The 17,151-nt window shown below is 35.0% G+C and overlaps 1 protein-coding gene across 2 annotated transcripts in view; it reads left to right on the top strand.

Annotated features, from left to right (window-relative positions):
* KCNH8 (potassium voltage-gated channel subfamily H member 8) overlaps positions 1–17,151 on the top strand; it is a 337,559-nt gene that overhangs the window by 32,263 nt on the left and 288,145 nt on the right. The gene's annotated exons all lie outside the window — the stretch shown is intronic.

The raw sequence follows: 17,151 nt of genomic DNA, 5'->3' as shown, positions 1-17,151 counted from the left end.
TTTAACATTATCTGTCTTTAGATTATTTAATTTCATAACTTTTTTCAGATTACTCCATTCTGTGTGTGTGAGTGTCAGTGTGTGTATGTGCGTGATGTACAGTTGGTCCTCATTATTTGCGGTAGTTATGTTCTGTAAAGTTGCCATGAACACTGAATTAGCAAATATCGAACCATTGCTCCCAGGGGAAATACACAGTTAGGTTCCAGTGAGCCTAAGCTCACAACATTTTTGTCAGCTGATCAATATATAATTTTGTTTTACATGTGTTTCTGTTTAAAGACACCTTATGTAATATGTATTGTTGATTCATTAACATTGAACTCATGATCAACAGCACTGAACGAAGCTTATGTAACACACATATTTTCTCCACAAGTCACATCGCAGCCTTCTCAGGCTTATGAACACTAGATAGCACTTCAGCTAGATAGCTCTTCAGTACTACGCTTCGTGGACATTTTTTTTTTAAAAGATTGACCCTGAGCTAACATCTGTTGTCAATTTTTTTTTTTCCTCCTTCTTCTCCCCACAGCCCCTCAGTACATAGCTGTATATTGTAGTTGTAGGTCCTTCTAGTTCTGCTATGTGGAACACCGCCCCAGCATGGTTTGATGAGCAGTGCTAGGTCCATTCCCAAGATCCAAACCAGTGAAACCCTGGGCCGCTGAAGCAGAGCACACCAACTTAACCACTCAGCCACGGAGCCGGCCCTTGGTGGCCATTTTTAAAACAGCGAAATCACCAATATAAAGCATAAAAATGTGAAAAACATGGTACTACACAGACCATGAAAAGGACACTTGTTCACAGTATGAGAGCTGAAACAAGAAGGCAGAGAGTCGCCTTGTTCAACCTTAAGTGGGAACACGTCAGGTGGCTGAAATTTTTCAGTGCTCTACGCATGTCTGTGAATGGCCGTGAAAGCACCACAAGTATTGATTTCGTGGTTACAAATAATTTTAGTGAGTAGGCAAATTCACAAATAAAGAATCCACAAATAATGAAGATTGACTGTACAAGGTTGCATCTGTGACACGTTCTGGTTAGTATAGGGTGAGAATTATCTTCTGTTGTTTTCTATCTTTTAATTCATAATACTTGGTAGACAGCCAAGCTCATTCTGTGCTTCCGTTTATTAGTTATAGGCAAATATCTCGAAGTATAATATTTATCATCTTTCATATACCTGTTTATTAAATACTTGAGTATTTATGTGCATGTATATTTAAATACGTGTGTATTATTTGCATACACATACAAAGACAGAGAGCAAGTGAGAGAGCAAGAGAGAGAGTAAGGACATACAGAAGAAAGTCATTTTTAAAAGTAAAGAATGTCCTAATTATTCATGTGTTAGTGAGCAGCCTGCTTAAAAATTCTTTGAAGTACATAAAATTGACTTAAGCGCTTCTGTTTATAGACAATTAAAATGAAAAACGTTCATAATTAATATAATCTTAACATTATTTTAAAATACAATTAATGGGAAGTCATCCATCTTCTGACATAGTTAATTTGGTTTTTGCCACACTTAGAGCTACTGAATTTGAACATGTCATTATGTATCAGTAAAGAGTGCTTTGCTTGGCTTTTTTCTTCCTTCTTAATATGAAAGTCAGTGGAACATTTGCTTAGCATATTACCTACTCAATTCTTTGGCCATTTATCAAAATTAATTTATGCCTTCTAGTAACACTGAATAGTGCAGGAAAGTAAATAGAGTAATGGGGTGGCCTTTTCCAGGAAATTCGGCATTTGATTGTTAAGATCTAGGATTGAGGCCTCTTGGAAATAAATAAATTCACTGGTTTGGGTTGTATTTTGTACTTAGAATTTTTCATTGCCGTATCTTTGGCGAACGGAAATACTTGGTCATTTTAACTGTTTGGTCCATTTAAAAAATAATTGAGAACAAGGAATAAAAAGTGGGTGCTCTGTCAATCTCCTAATCTTTAGGCGCTGACTCAGTGACTCAAACATCAGTTCAACAACTACTTATGCAAATCACTGTGATACATATTGTTGAGGGGGTGGCTGAAATAGGAGGATGACTCTTTCCTATCTCAAGACACTTACACTATAGCGAGAAGTAAGATTGACGCGCTAGAACACAGTGTAGAATGGAAAGGTCATCCGAGAGCTGGCAACAAGGACTATAAATTGATCACTGAGGGGAAGCTATTTCTTAAGGAGACTAGAAAAGGGAACATTTAGACTGGGACTCGTATTCTGAGTAGAATCTGTTAGGTAGGAAGGGAGAGTGTGGTTCTTTAGCAGATTTTACTGGAGCAGGGCATTCTTGAAGGTAAATAGTAGGGTGGCAAGTTCTAGGAAGGCTAGAATGGTCATTCGGACATAATGGTTCAGGTGTTAGAAGCTAGGTGATGTGATTGGACCTTCATAAATAGACAATAGGGAGCTATTGCAAAATATTGAGCTGGTAAAGTCAGAGCCTTACTTTAAGAAGCTCCCTCTAGCAAGGGAGTTTCGATGGATTAGAAGACATGAGATACTAGAGGCAAAGAAACCAGGTAGGAATTGCGTTAATGGTATCGAGGGACGTGACTCAGAGAAGGAGATTTGACCTAGGATGATGTGGATGAATGTCAGAGACATTGTTGAAAAAGAATATGTTGTTAATGTAAGAAATAGTTTTCACTTGGCTGAGAGATTCTTTGCCCAAAACTTTGAGTTTTTGTAGAGAATTTACTCGTAGACGTTGTTGTTCTGGTTTTATTTGTAGTGAGGAAATGTTTATTATTTGTTCCTCTGCAGTTTCGCCAAATGTACTCATCTGTGGTGTTAGATACCAGATAAGAATGATCTAGTTTTGACTAACAGGGACAAATATTTCACTTAACCCTAAAACTCTGCTGATTAATAATTTAATCTTTATTAGTCTTTCAGAAGATACTTTAATATCATGGGCCTTAGTGTTAACATTAAGACTATCGGTTATCGTGATACTTTATATTCTATAGCGTTACTGATTAATGGAATTCGGAAGAAGAATTTACAGTAATATACTTCATTTAATCAGTAATTTACAGTAATCTGCTTCAATTATCCAGTATAGCGACACCTTTTGAACTCAGCTTCATTGCTTATTTTTTCTGCAGCTATTGCTCTCCAAGTTAGAGACAATCAAGACATCTACTTTGGCATACATTTTATTTAAAAGTGGAAACGTTCTGTTCCATCTCAGGGACTTTGGAAGATTTAATGGGTATTTCATGAGCAAATTTCATAAGAAAGACTTAAAAATAAATATCTTTTAATAAATTCATCATTTGCAGTGAATTTAACAGAACCAAATAACAGTAGCAGCAACAATAAAACCATTCTCTTTATTAATCTCACAGAAATACACTAATAGCGTATTGTTATTAAGCAAAGCCACGTGGGAAACAGGTATTGAAAGACACTAAAAGTCTAGCTAGAGGAGAAGTCTGCATCCATCACACATTGGACTCTGTAGTCTAATCAATGTAGAGAAGACCAGGATGATGGAGATGATGTAAATGGCATTCATGGTAGTTTTGCATTAGAGTTGAGGGGTAGGAAGAAGAGAGACTTCTAGAGATGGACATCCTCTTAAAAGTATTTAATAAAACACAGGAGGAGAGCTGGGTTTCTGATATAAGACTTGATGCTTTTAAACATGGCCAGACTGAGAGTACCTAGGCAAAATAGAAAAGCTTTGCACCACGAAATTTTCATAAATTTGTATCAACTCCTTAATATTGAACCCTCAAAACATTTAAAAGTCAAAATCATCACTATGCAACGAATCAATCTTTTCTACTGAAAAATTTGGAGAACATACATTAGGATACACTAGAATCTAACATGGTAAAATTAACTATTTCTACCCTCTGCCTACTTTCTGAACTTTGTAAAGGTGATCTGGTGGGACCTATGTTCATCCACAGGGACGAGATAGCTTTTTCCAATCCGGGCTAAGGATATTTTGAAGTATATATTTCAAAGTACTCATATTCATGCTTCTTATTGAAACAATTAGAAAGCCACTATTGAGTTGTTTCATATTCACCCCTGAATAAGCAGGAGGGTGTCAAAAAGGAAGATTAGCTTTGGCCTTAGGAATATTGCACTTTTTGAAACTAGCAGTTTCCAGGATTATTACAAGAATAAGCAATTACCAGTTTCATTAAGTTTGGCCCTTGCAAAAGTAGTTTCATCTTGGGTAGGTTCATATGTCTTCTCAACTGCACTTTAAACATTTAAAATCTATGTGGCTTTAAAATCTCATCCACTATAGTTATAAAACAAGTGAGTACCAAGATGTTTGTTTATTTTTTAAATTTTTTTGTTTACTTTCTAAATCCCTCCCCCAAAAAGACTATTCGACAGACTACAAGAATGTGCTCTTTGTAAAATATTTATGAGAACTTATTTTAAGATGGTTGCACCAAGTCTAAAATATATATTCCATTTAATACTTCTGCTGATAAGTGATTGCCATGTATAATTTCATAGAGTGATCACAGAAAAAGAATATTGGATAGGGGAAATGGAATAAAACATAAATCCTTTTAGTTGAATAGAGACATGAATATAACATGGTAATATAATGATATCCAATTTCTGGGGTAGTGCGAATATTATCCTAACAAATATAAACTTAGGAAAGATTAGCATCTTCATGATGCTGTATTTCTTTCCAATAACGTGGTTTATCTTTATTTGTTGAAGTTTACTTTTGTGAAAGACATTTTTAGTCATACTAAAAATACATGCTGAGAGAGTGTTTACCCTCAATAAAGATTCAGCAAATGATCTTTAAAAGACAGACGTTATCAAGAGGAAGACTGATCCTGGGAGGGTCGTGGGCTGCTCTTTGCTCTGTTGACTCTCAGATCTATTTCTTGCCATTTTCCTGCTTTGTTTTGTATATCATTCAACTCCAGAAGTTAGAAAAAGAAAATTAGACTAAAATTAAACAAAGCTGGAGGAGTAAAGGTAGATCAGAAATTTTCAATATAAGTCAAAGAAGATATGATCGGTTAAACCAAAAGTTTGGTTTTTTGAAGAAATTAATGATATATAAATTCTGTCAAGATTGATCTAGAAAAAGAGAAAAGACACAAAGAAATGAACTTGGAATAAAAAGGGACACATAGATATTTAAAAAATCTCTGTGATTTCCATAGGCATCTTTAAGCCAATGTAGAAACTTATATGAAGTGGATGAATATCTATAAAATGAAAAATTCCCCAAATGGACTCAATGGATGGAAAAGTTGAACAAACGAATAGCCGGTAAAAAATAGATTAACCTGGGGCTGGCCCAGTGGCATAGTGAGTAAGTTCATAGGCTCTGCATTGGCAGCCCGAGGTTCATAGGTTTGGATCTCGGGCCCAGAACTAGCACTGCTCATCAAGCCATGCTGTGGTACCAGCATAAAATAGAGGGAGATTGGCACAGATGTTAGCTCAGGGCCAATCTTCTTTGCCAAAAAAAAAAAAGAAAAAGCATTAACCTAAAGATGTTCATGCTCTTCACTCATTGCCTCCTGTCTTGCACAGACAACAGAAAGTTTATGAGCACCCATATTTAAGGAACATATAATCACTTATCCGGACAAACTGTTTCAGCAAAAAGAGAATGAGCAAGAGTTCCTTAACCTAGAAGTCTTGGTACAAAACTGGACAAGGCTGGTAAAAGAAAGGAAAATTAGGGACCGATTCCTTCTGAAAGAACAAAGACATGTATAATACCAACAAAGTGAATACAGTGTCTCGTGTGTGACTTTTGTTTAGAAAATGGCCAAATACCTGGATAACTGTGTGATAGGAAAACCATGGTTCCACATCAGAAAAAAAACGTTAATGTAATATATACATTAATAAAGGAGACTTTAGATTGTAAGAATGGCAAACATTCTTTGCTGCTCTTCCCATCTAAAGGTGGAATCTGTTTCCCCACACTTAAATCTGGACTTGGTCATGTGACTTGCTTTGGTCAATGGGACATTAACAAATATGATAAAGAAGCCGCTTACAAAAGTGCTCGTGCATCAGGTCTGTCCCTTTCTTGTTGCTTGGAGCCCTGATAGCATCATGTGAAATGTGAAGACGTGTGGGCTAATCTCCTGCAGAATGAAAGGACAAATGGAGAAAGAGGCCGCAGTAGTCCCGGCAGAGCCTTAGGTCTGCCCGCGGCATGCAGCCTCCTGAGTGAGCCCTTGGGAGAGCTGCAGCACTGCTCAGCTGCACACAGAACTGGGAGGAAAAATAAATCATTCTTGTTTTAAGCCACTAAGTTTTGGGGCATCTTGTTACTCAGCAAAGGATAAATGATACATTGATGCATGATCTTACGCAGGAAAAAAGTTTATAGTTTTCAACGAATGCTTCTTCATTAGGAAATACCATAGCAAAATAGCAGTAGAAATTTCTTAACCTGATTAAAGATATTTATCTAAAACTCACAGTTAATCTATTTAGTAGTGAAGTTTTAGAAGTATTCTCATTAAAATATGGAGCCAATCAAGAATCCTGCTATTACCTCTTCTATTTAATATTGTACTGAAGTTCTAGTCAATGTAATATAATCAAAAAAAGAAATGAGATATACAAATTAGAAAAGATTGTAAATGATACAGTTGTCTATGTAGGAAGCCCTGGAGAATGTAAATATCATTAGAACAAAAAACACGCTGAAGATGATGTGGAAGAATACCAAGAAGGTGTGGAGACCTGCTCTACCAGACGGCAGGATCTATTATTTATTGAATTACAGTGAGTAATTAACAAGATGATGTTCAGGGACGGAAAGATGACCAGCAGAACAGAATACGGGGCCAAGAAACAGACTAGATATTTCTAAAAACCTAATAGGGCAGAGTTCACATTACAAATGAGTTGGGAAAGGGTGAACTAACTATTAAATTCTAAGTGGACTAAAGAATTAGATAAATAAATAAATAACTTCAAAACTGAAATATAGAAGAATCTCTTTATGATCAGAGGAGGGGAGCGTTTAAAAAACACACAAAAAAGCACAAACTATTAAAAAAGATTGACAAATGCAATTAACTTACAATTTAAACATCATTTAACAACGACCACAACAAAACCTACCACAAACATAGTTGCAATGCAAAGTGCAGACTGGAAGTACATATTTGTCACACATACGGCTGACCGAAGATTGCGTGCAGAATTTTGCAAGAACTCCTATTAATCTAAAAAAGAAATAGGCAAAGACAGATCAGAGAGGGGAAGCCCTTATGGTGAGTCGACAGAGGAAAGAAAAAGGGAGAGATGCACAACCTCACACGTAACCAAGGAAATGCAAATTGAAACATTTCCTATCTCTCTGGCTGGTATATATTTTTTTGAAAATCTAACAAAACATGTACTGGCAAGAACTTGGAGAAACTAGTTTTAAACACGCCTTTATTCGTATGAATTGAAACAGCCACTCTGGAAGAGCAATGTGGCACGTTATGGTAAACTTGAACTTGAGCATACTCCTTGACAGAGCTACAGTTTTGAGGGGAAAAAAGGCAAGTATGTCATTGCTTATATAGAGTTTATAAATATGTGGAAAATACCATATATTATTTATAAATATGTATCCATGTAGTAATAGTACAATAATAGGCATGGGAATGATAAACCCTATTTTAGGATAGTGAATACAGCTGTAGAAAGAAGAGATGGAATTTGGATACAGAAGAACTTCATCTGCATATGTAATATTTTTATTCAATATAATCTAAGGCAAAAATGGAAAATTTTAATATTTAATAAAATTGGTTGAAGAATACAAGGACATGTCATTTTCTATAACATTCTGGACAGTAATGATATTTCATTTAAAAAATGGTGTTAAATAAAGTCAAACTGTGTTGTTGTTGTTGATGCAGGACTTCTCAGGACCTTTATTATGCCAGGATGCACTGTGACTCTCTGAGAGGTAAATGTAGTGTGCAGTGCTCCTCAAACACATTTGGCTAAGGAATGCATTTTGAAGATATATATGGAGACACTAGAGTATTGCAGGACAAATGGGAGAAATGCAAATCTAGAGATGGACAATGCTATAGAATTCTTTTTTAGTGCAAGTCCCCAAGGTCTGGATGAGCATCTGCCTTACGGTCAAAATATTCAACCAAAATGGGTGGAACTTTGCCATATATGGTTTAATTTTGGAGGATTTAATGTAAAAGTTATTCAAACTTGTACCATAAAATATCTGTGGAATTTAAAATTTTAATAGACTTTTTACAGTTCTATTGAAGTCTAATTTATAAACCATGAAATTTTTTTAGAAGTGTAGAGTTCAGTGATTTTTAGATAATGTATAGAGTTGTACCACCATCACCACAATTGAGTTTTAGAGCACTTCTATCACCCACAGAATCCTACCAGCATGTTGATAGTTGATCCCTCTTGCCACCCCCAAGCAACAACTGATTTGCTTTTTGTCTCTAAAATTTGCCTTTTCCGGACATTTCATACAAATGGAACCATACAATATGTAGGCTTTTGCATCTGGCTCCTTTCATTTAACCTAATGTTTTTGAGGTTCATCCATGGTGTAGTATGTGTCAGTATTTTGTTCCTTTATATTGCTGAATAGTAGTCCATTGCATGCATACACTATGGTTTGTTTATCCATTCACCAGTTGACGGTCATTGGGATTGTTTCTAGTTTTTGGCTATGAGTAATACTGCTATGAACTTTCACGTACAAGTCTTTTGTAGACATGTGTTTTCATTTCTCTTGGGTAGATTCATAAGAGTGGAATTGTTGGGTCATTGAAAGTTTATGTTCAACTTCTTAAAATACTGCCAAACCAGTTTTAGAGTGATTATAACACTTTACATTTCTACCAGTCATATATGAGGGTTCCGGTTTCTCCACATCCTTGCCAAACCTCGTTATTGTCTCTGTTTTGATTATAGCCATTCAAGGGGTACGTAGTCGTATTTCAGTGTGGTTTTAATGTGCATTTTCCTAATGATCAATGATACTGAATACCTTTTCATATACTTAATAGCTGTATGATGTCTTCTTTGGTGAAATGTCTATTTAAGTCTTTTGCCATATTTTAAATTGGATTATTATTATTGCTTATTGAGTTATAAGAGTTATAGTCTGGATACTAGTCCTTTACCAGATACAAGATTTGCAAATATTTTGCTCCTATAAAAAAGAATGTGATTTTAAGTGGGGCTTTATTTTCACGTGTATCATATCTCTCACATGATCTTAATTTGGGCAGAAAGTACTGCTAAGAAGACACTTTAAGAGAGGATCATCACTGTGTAGCTGATCCTTTAGGTAGTGAGCATAGCTGTGCTTCTATGATTTATTTGCCCATTTTCTCTTTAAAGGAGATTTAAATCTTATGAAAAACATTGATTCAAACTTATTAGAACTCATGCATTCCAACCAGCGGTGATTCTGTCCAAGTAATTATCTTATATTTACTCTCTGCATTTATTCCAAAAGTATAACCATTGTTCAAGACGTTCTTTGAAGTTTTTCACGATTTGCATTCTGAGCCAGTGTTGAACCCCTGCACCCAATGTCCATACACCCGCTCACACACGTTCATCTTTTCTGCTTCAAAAATATAATATTTTGTCAGTTATAGATGTTACCCTCATAGTAATTAGACAAACTCCTGTTGGCAAGATTAGTGTCTCATGGAAAATAGAGACTTCGTGAGAAAATAATAAAAAGTCTTTCTAAGTATATTTTAAAAAAACAGTAAGTAACAATTCTAGAAGTCAAATGCTTCTGGAAGATCTACATTATAATCAGCATTAAGACTTGCTGGGGCAGGTAACTGTTCTCCTGAGTCACCTTCCCAGATTGTCTAGAAGACATTGCTGCATTGACACAGTGCACTGGGGTGCATTCTCCTACAGTTTTATTTTATATAGAGGGCTCCTCTTAAAAAAAGAAAAAAAAGTTTTGCAATTTGCCCTTACTGGCTTGAAATGAATGTCCTTTACACTTGAATATGGCTTTTGTTTCATTTTCAAAAGTCTGTCCAAAAGAAAACCTTGTATAAACACCTGGCATTTCACAAATTATTGTGTTGCTTAAGGGCACTTTCCTGGGCCTTGTCTTTTATTCATATATCGAAAGGGCAGAGCACAAATGGATCACTTTTGTGTGCTCTACCCTCACATGATGTAAGAGGTGGCGCAGGGAGGATAATACATATTCTTTGATGTGTTCTTTTTATTCTGTTAGAGGATAAATTTTAAAAAAGGAAAATAACGATAACTCTCATACAGATACAAAATAACCATAAGTTGAAGGTCTTATTTAACCTATTATTTAAAAAGAAACTATACAGACGTTACAAGGTTCAAAGGAGAAGTCAACGAATTTCAAATTTATATGGAGCCAAGAAATGTTAAAATGAATTTACAAGAAGAGGTGAAACTGGCTTTTTCCATGGCAGGCGGTGAGCAGGAGGGGGACAACGCCTGGTATTTCATTGGAGACATTTTGTAATCTTTTCTGCTTATTCCAAATTTCTGTATCATCTTAAGCAGGGGTTGTCAAATTTTTTTTGTAACATGGCGGACAGTAAATATTTTAGGTTTTATTGGCCTTATGGTCTTCCAATCAACTCTGCTGTTATAGCATGAAAGCAGCCATAGATAATATGGGAACAAATGGGCATGACCATGTTTGACTAAAACTATTTATGGACATTGAAATTTGAATCTGATATTAGTTTAATGTGTCATGAAGTATTATTCTTCTTTGTTTTGTATTTTTCCCCAAATAAATTGGGATTATGGGCCAATTTTAGCGAACTTCTGATCTGCGGGGAGTAACCTGAAAAACTCCTAACTAAAATTAGCACAGATTTTCCAAAGTATGTGATTTATGGTAACAAATTTCCATACATAATAGCAGAAATCCATCTATCCATCTTTCTATTATCTATCCATCTATAAATATAACTGTATAATAGCAATAAAAGAACAATAAAGCCTTATGCTAAAACAGCAGAAAAAAACATGATTGGTTAAGTAAAGATTGCTATACCATGTTGTTATCTTGAGTTATATCACCTCAATTTATCACCCACTTTGCTCATGTAGGGGAGGAAGACAATTTCTCTATCCTCTCAGTCCTTCCGTCTAGTCTAAGATTTAAATTGACATAAGACAGAATAACAGGAGAAAAATCAAACTAAGTTTAATAACATGTGTACATGGGAGAGCAAAACTGAATAACTCCCAGAATGGCCAAAGCTGCCAGCTTAAATACCATTTTCAGCTAAAGACAAAGGAGGATCTTGGAGTTGGTGGAGTCAGTTATGGGAGATTATCAGAAAAGGCATAGTAAGAGTAAGGTTATTATGCAGATTTAAATCCTTGCCTTCTGCATTGATAAGAGTTTCTAGAGATGCGGTTATTCCCACTTCTTCCTGGTACAGAGAGGGAGACACCTTTACAGATGGAGATCTCCCTGACAAATGTAAATGTCTCTTGCAAAGGGCAACTTCTCCCCAAAGTCCCCCAGTACATAATTATATATTGTAGTTGTAGGTCCTCCTAGTTGTGCTGTGTGGGACACCACCTCAGCATGCTAGGTCCATGCCCAGGATCTGAACCAGCGATACCCTGGGCTGCTGAAGTGGAGTGCACGAACTTAACCACTAGGCCACGGGGCTGGCTCCTGATTTTGTCTTTTTTTAAGGCTGAGTAGTATTTCATTGTATATATACACCACATCTTTTTTATCCATTTGTCTGTTGTTGGGCACTTGGGCTGCTTCCAAGACTTGGCTATTGGGAATAATGCTGCAGTCAACATAGGGATGCATAAATCTCTCTGAATTGTTGATTTCATGTTCTTTGGATAAATACCCAGTAGTGGGATAGTGGGATCATATGGTAGTTCCATTTTTAATTTTTTGAGAAATCTCCATACTGTTTTCCATAATTGCTGCACCAGTTTGCATTCGCACCAGCAGTGTATGAGGGTTCCCTTTTCTCCATATTCTGTCCAACACTTGTTATTTCTTGCCTTGTTAATTATACTCATTCTGACGAGTGTTAGAAGAAAATATATGCAGTGCACTCTTTGATATCGGTCTTAGCAGTATCTTTTCGAATACCCTGTCTAATCAGGCAAGGCAAACAAAGAAAAAATAAACAAATGGGACTACATCAGACTAAAAAGCTTCTGCATAGCAAAGGAAACCATCACCAAAACAAAAAGACAACCCATCAACTGGGAGAAAATATTTGCAAATCATACATCCGACAAGGGAGTAATTTCCAAAATACATAAAGAACTCATACAACTCAACAACCAAAAATGAACAACCCGATCAAAAAATGGGCAGAGGTTGTGAACAGACGTTTTTCCAAAGAAGATATACAGATGGCCAACAGGCACATGAAAAGATGTTCAACGTGGTTGATTATTAGGGAAATGCAAATCAAAACTACAGTGAGATAGCACCTCACACTCATCAGAATGGCTTTAGATGTTTCAGGTTTTCTGAACTGTAAGATCTCCATCACAGCTATGCAACCGGAAGTTGTAGCATCAAAGGAGCCAAGGGTAATATGTAAATGAGTGAGTGTAGCTGTGTTAGAGTAAAGCTTTACAAAAACAAGTGGTGGGCTGAATTTAACCCAAAGGTTTTAGTTTGCTAACTCCTGTTCAAGTGCACCTGATGATTCTCCAAAATCTAAGAAAAATCCATCTATAATTATACACTACTTTAACAAAATCATTCTATAAATTAGGAATTTTAAACTTAGGAAGCCATTATTTGCTTGACAACATGATCCTTCCAGTATAGAAGTATAATTTACAATTAAGTCATTATTAATGCTATATGTTAAAGAGTTCTAGGTTTTCACAATTTGTTTGTTTGTGTTTTAATGAAAAGCTCATTCTTGAAGAAAATTGGTCTGCATTCCACACGTTTGTTAGACAGACTATGAGTAGCTTTTCTTTTTGACTCAGCCATGATGCTTATACATCACCTATAAGCAACTAAGTAAATTGCTAACCACGTCTCTAGACATAGTACATACCTTTTCATGCTCATCTTGCAAGTGCAGAATTTTCAGATGTCAGCCAAATCAAAGGTGTTTGATGAAAAAATTTCAATCGTTAAAATGCAATGGTAGGTCATTCTTTGGTAAACCAGAAAGAAAGTTTAAAAGCTCATCACTTCCCCCAAAATCTATCCACTGGATGACTGATTTGCAGAATTTATCAAAATTACCATTTCTTTCTGAACATATTCAGTGACTATTCAATTGCTGAGTTGATTAATTTTTTATGAATGCATTTATAAATATATTGTTTTATTTATTTTTGATGAATCTAACAAATGTTTCATATGGGAATTGTTTAGCTTATAGTAATCTCTTTTAAATTCTTTTTAAAGTCATTTTTTATTTTATGTCTTTTAAAAGATCTTTTTAATTCTCAAGCAACAACAATTTAGCTTGTTATTTAATTGTTTATAAATTTATAAATTTTATAGCAATTCATATTGTAGGACTACATTAATAGTTTTTAATAGTTCTATAAATTTTAGCTTATTTTTTTGTTTTTCTAGCAATATTTTAAAGAATTATTTGATTGAAAGGTAATTTTTTAAAAGGTCATAGGATGACTTAGCTATCTTATGAACATATTTAATATTCATAAATTTGTAATTCATATTTAGCAACCAAAATTTAGAGTAAGATTACTACCCAAAATCTGTTTCACAATGACCATAAACATAAGTTTACCTATAAATGTTCCAAAGCAAATACATTAATATAAGGTTTTAATGATTTTGGTAGTAATTACAAAATTATGGTTGATATGCCACTTGGTAAAATAATGGTGCACTTACTTAAAGCCTGAAAGTATAAAAAATGAAATTGTAAAGAATGTGAAAGAACTAAAAAAAAGCCAAAATAATTCCGTCATATATGAAGTGCTGAAATTTTATATTTTAATTGATATAAATATATATAAAATTAAGGTTGATATAGTCATGACAGATTCATAAAAAGAATGTATAGTCATTAACTCTAATTTTAAAATTCGTCAACATATTCCTTACAAGAGTTGATACTTTTGGTAAATGTTGTGATTATTTAATTAACTGATTTTTGGAAAAACTGATCTAAAGCCAGCAGAGATGGCCTAATTAAGGGAGAGAAAACACCTGTGCTTGCCTTGAGTGGAAAACTTAAGTTGGGGCATCAGAATCAATATTTCTGTGAAGTCCTGTAGTGAAGTGAACATTTTAAAACTTGTGTTCACAGGTTTTCCATCGATTCAAGAAACTAGTAAATCTTGTCTTTCATTTTTCACCTACAGAAGTTCTAGGAGAAAAATTTTATTCCCTGTCCTCTTTATTGTGTCAGCAACTGTTCGTGTTGGTAACAAATCTAGCTCCCTGTAGTTCTCGGAGGACACCCTAAGTTCCTCGTCATATGCACTCGTGGAGACCTTCTGATGAGTGGTCTGAAAGTGCTATTTGTACGTCATCATTCCATCCTAATTTCTTTTAGGTTCTGCCACTACAGCTTAGTTAGAAGTTCCATGGTTTCTTTATAGCAGTTAGGAATGCTCTCTCATTCATATTCTCTCTCTCTCATCTTGCCAAGAGAAGAAGTTGCATGGATGCCTCGCTAGATGCAGTCCTACTCTTGGCTAGCTAAGGCCACTTGTCTCCAGTAGATCAAGGATTTTTTTTCACACCAGCAGAAATATTTTAAAAAGTGTACACATCCCAGGTGAAATTAATTTGACCTTTGATGAGATAAAAGGAATAAAATGTCTAATCCTGGCTGCTCTGAAGGGATGTCTTTTTCCTGGAATAGCTTTGTGGGGGATAAAATTATTTATAGCCAAAGAAATATTAGCTGCATGGACAAGAAGCCTAATGGCTTTAATGTGGAAGAAAATAGGATGCTGTTGGAGACTAGCTGATTTCTTAAAGCAACAAGTGGGAATGACAGTGTGGCAATAGTTTGGCTTTCACAATACGTAGTGGATGAGTTTAGGACAGAGCACACAAAGAAACACTCGGTGGCCACCTCCTCTTTCAAGCCTTCACTTAAAATCTCTCAAACGTGAGCCTCATGAAGATAGGGTGACTTCTACAAGTTTGTATGGCTTTGCTTCAAGAATGTTGTATGAGTTTCATTTTTAAGGAAAAAAATATATATAAAGTAATACTTTTGATGTTTATTGTTGGTCAATACTTTGTCCTTAATTTTATAGAATTAATTTCATCAACCCTGTGGACTAGATCATTTTGAGGAATTGCCATGATCATATCTTAAAACTTTCAAAGAAACTTTTATCTTTGTAAAAGAATAGTAATAAACTGTCTATTGAAAAGTATTTTTAAATTACAAAATTTAAACATGTCTGTTTTTGTGTTTTTTTTTTTCAGGAAGCAAAAGTCAGCTACTGTCTCTATGTTCTTACGCACTGTAATTTTTCTCTTGACTGCCTATGATCCAATTCTTCTTCAAAGAATGCCTTTATCTTAGGGTCTTCTCTGGTTGAGATAATCATAACTCAGTTAGATTTTGACATCAGTCTATTGTCATCTGCTTTATATCTTCCATGGAATTCATAATTGTCCCAAATTTCCAGTGCTCTTTTGTGTTTACCTTTATTTCCCCGTTTGTCTTTTTCAAAGGGATTTGGGGAGTGAAGAGATTTATTCTCTCAGCTCTCCTCCATCATGATTTAAGAAGACCACATTTCTTTTATTATTGACGTAAAATGTCTCTGGTTAAATAAATGATTCATTCATTTTGTGTAATTGATTTTATTTTTCCTTTTCAGCTTTCTACGGAGTTGGCTTGGGTTTGTGGTTGAATTTGATCCATCATATTTATTTTCGCTCAGTCTGATTCCAATAAAAGAGATGACTACTTATGTTATTTTCAGTGTGAAATACTTGTAGCAGGTATATTTAGAAATGATCTGCAAACTTGCTGCAAATTTAAGCCAATCAAATATTATTAGAAGCATTATTCTTCACCTTTTTTTACTGTTTTAAGTGCAGGATTGCTACTGATTGTCATAAAAGATTTAAGATTTCCACATCACCTTTTAGAAAGAGTCATTTGTAGAGGCACTGAAACTTTTTCATTTTAAAGCAGCAATAATGAGAGAAAGAGTTTTACTTGGGAAGCCTAGGCTGATCTCATGCAAGGGTTATTTTCATTCCCAATTTGACTGAAAGTTTTAGGTTCTTAAACATATGCCAATTTTAAAAATAGTAAAGAGAACATCTTCTAATTCCAATATTTAATAAGTCCTCTCTTTGCAAAACCTGTAATTTAGTGCTCAACACAAAGTGTATGTGTGAGAATTGAATATTAATGTAATTTAGTGAAGTCTTTGCACAGGGAGGAATAAAAATAATCTTCTGTATCTCCATGGACACTGATCTCTCCTTGCTTTTGAGGCATATCATTTTGTCCCTTTCCTTCATCTTGTTCTTCCTCCTCTTCCTTCACATTTAATTAAACAAACATTTGTTCAATATCTCATAGGCACCAGGCACTGTTTTAGTCCCAAGAGATACAAAGATGAATAAATAAGCCATAATTTTGACCTTGTGTCTTGACCTTTACGTGTGTGCAAATTCAAATGAGATGGTAGATATGAAAATGTTCTGTAAACTGTGAAGTATTATATAAATATCAGGTGCCATAGAAGGTACAGGTAGCTATAGAACTTATCCAATTTAAATTTTGGATCAAGATATTAAAAAGTTGTAAAATTAGCCCTAAAAGCTTTCAGATTGTTGTCTTAAGTACTGAGTATTAAATTGGGGATAATTATGCTAGAGCAAAAGGGACTCCTCAAAGAAAGAGCTGTTTCACTGAAGAAATTTTGCTTTAACTTTAAAGCTTCAAACATTTTGGGGAGCTTATTAAGTATTAACACTTTTCTCTTGTAGTTGTTGTTTGTGTGTGTGCAAAGATCAAATGAGACAGTAGGTGTGAAAGTGTTCTGTAAACTGTAAAGTTCTGTATAAATATAGGGTGCTGTCATTGTGAAGGGAGGTGGTGTGAAGAGACTATGCAGCAATTTGGCTAAGATGTAATGGGCTTACATGGACCGTATCAGGACAGGAAAAGA

This window comes from Equus przewalskii, chromosome 15 (assembly GCF_037783145.1).
Source record: "Equus przewalskii isolate Varuska chromosome 15, EquPr2, whole genome shotgun sequence".
In the NCBI taxonomy this organism is placed as follows: domain Eukaryota; kingdom Metazoa; phylum Chordata; class Mammalia; order Perissodactyla; family Equidae; genus Equus; species Equus przewalskii.
This window is presented reverse-complemented; position numbering and strand designations above follow the sequence as displayed.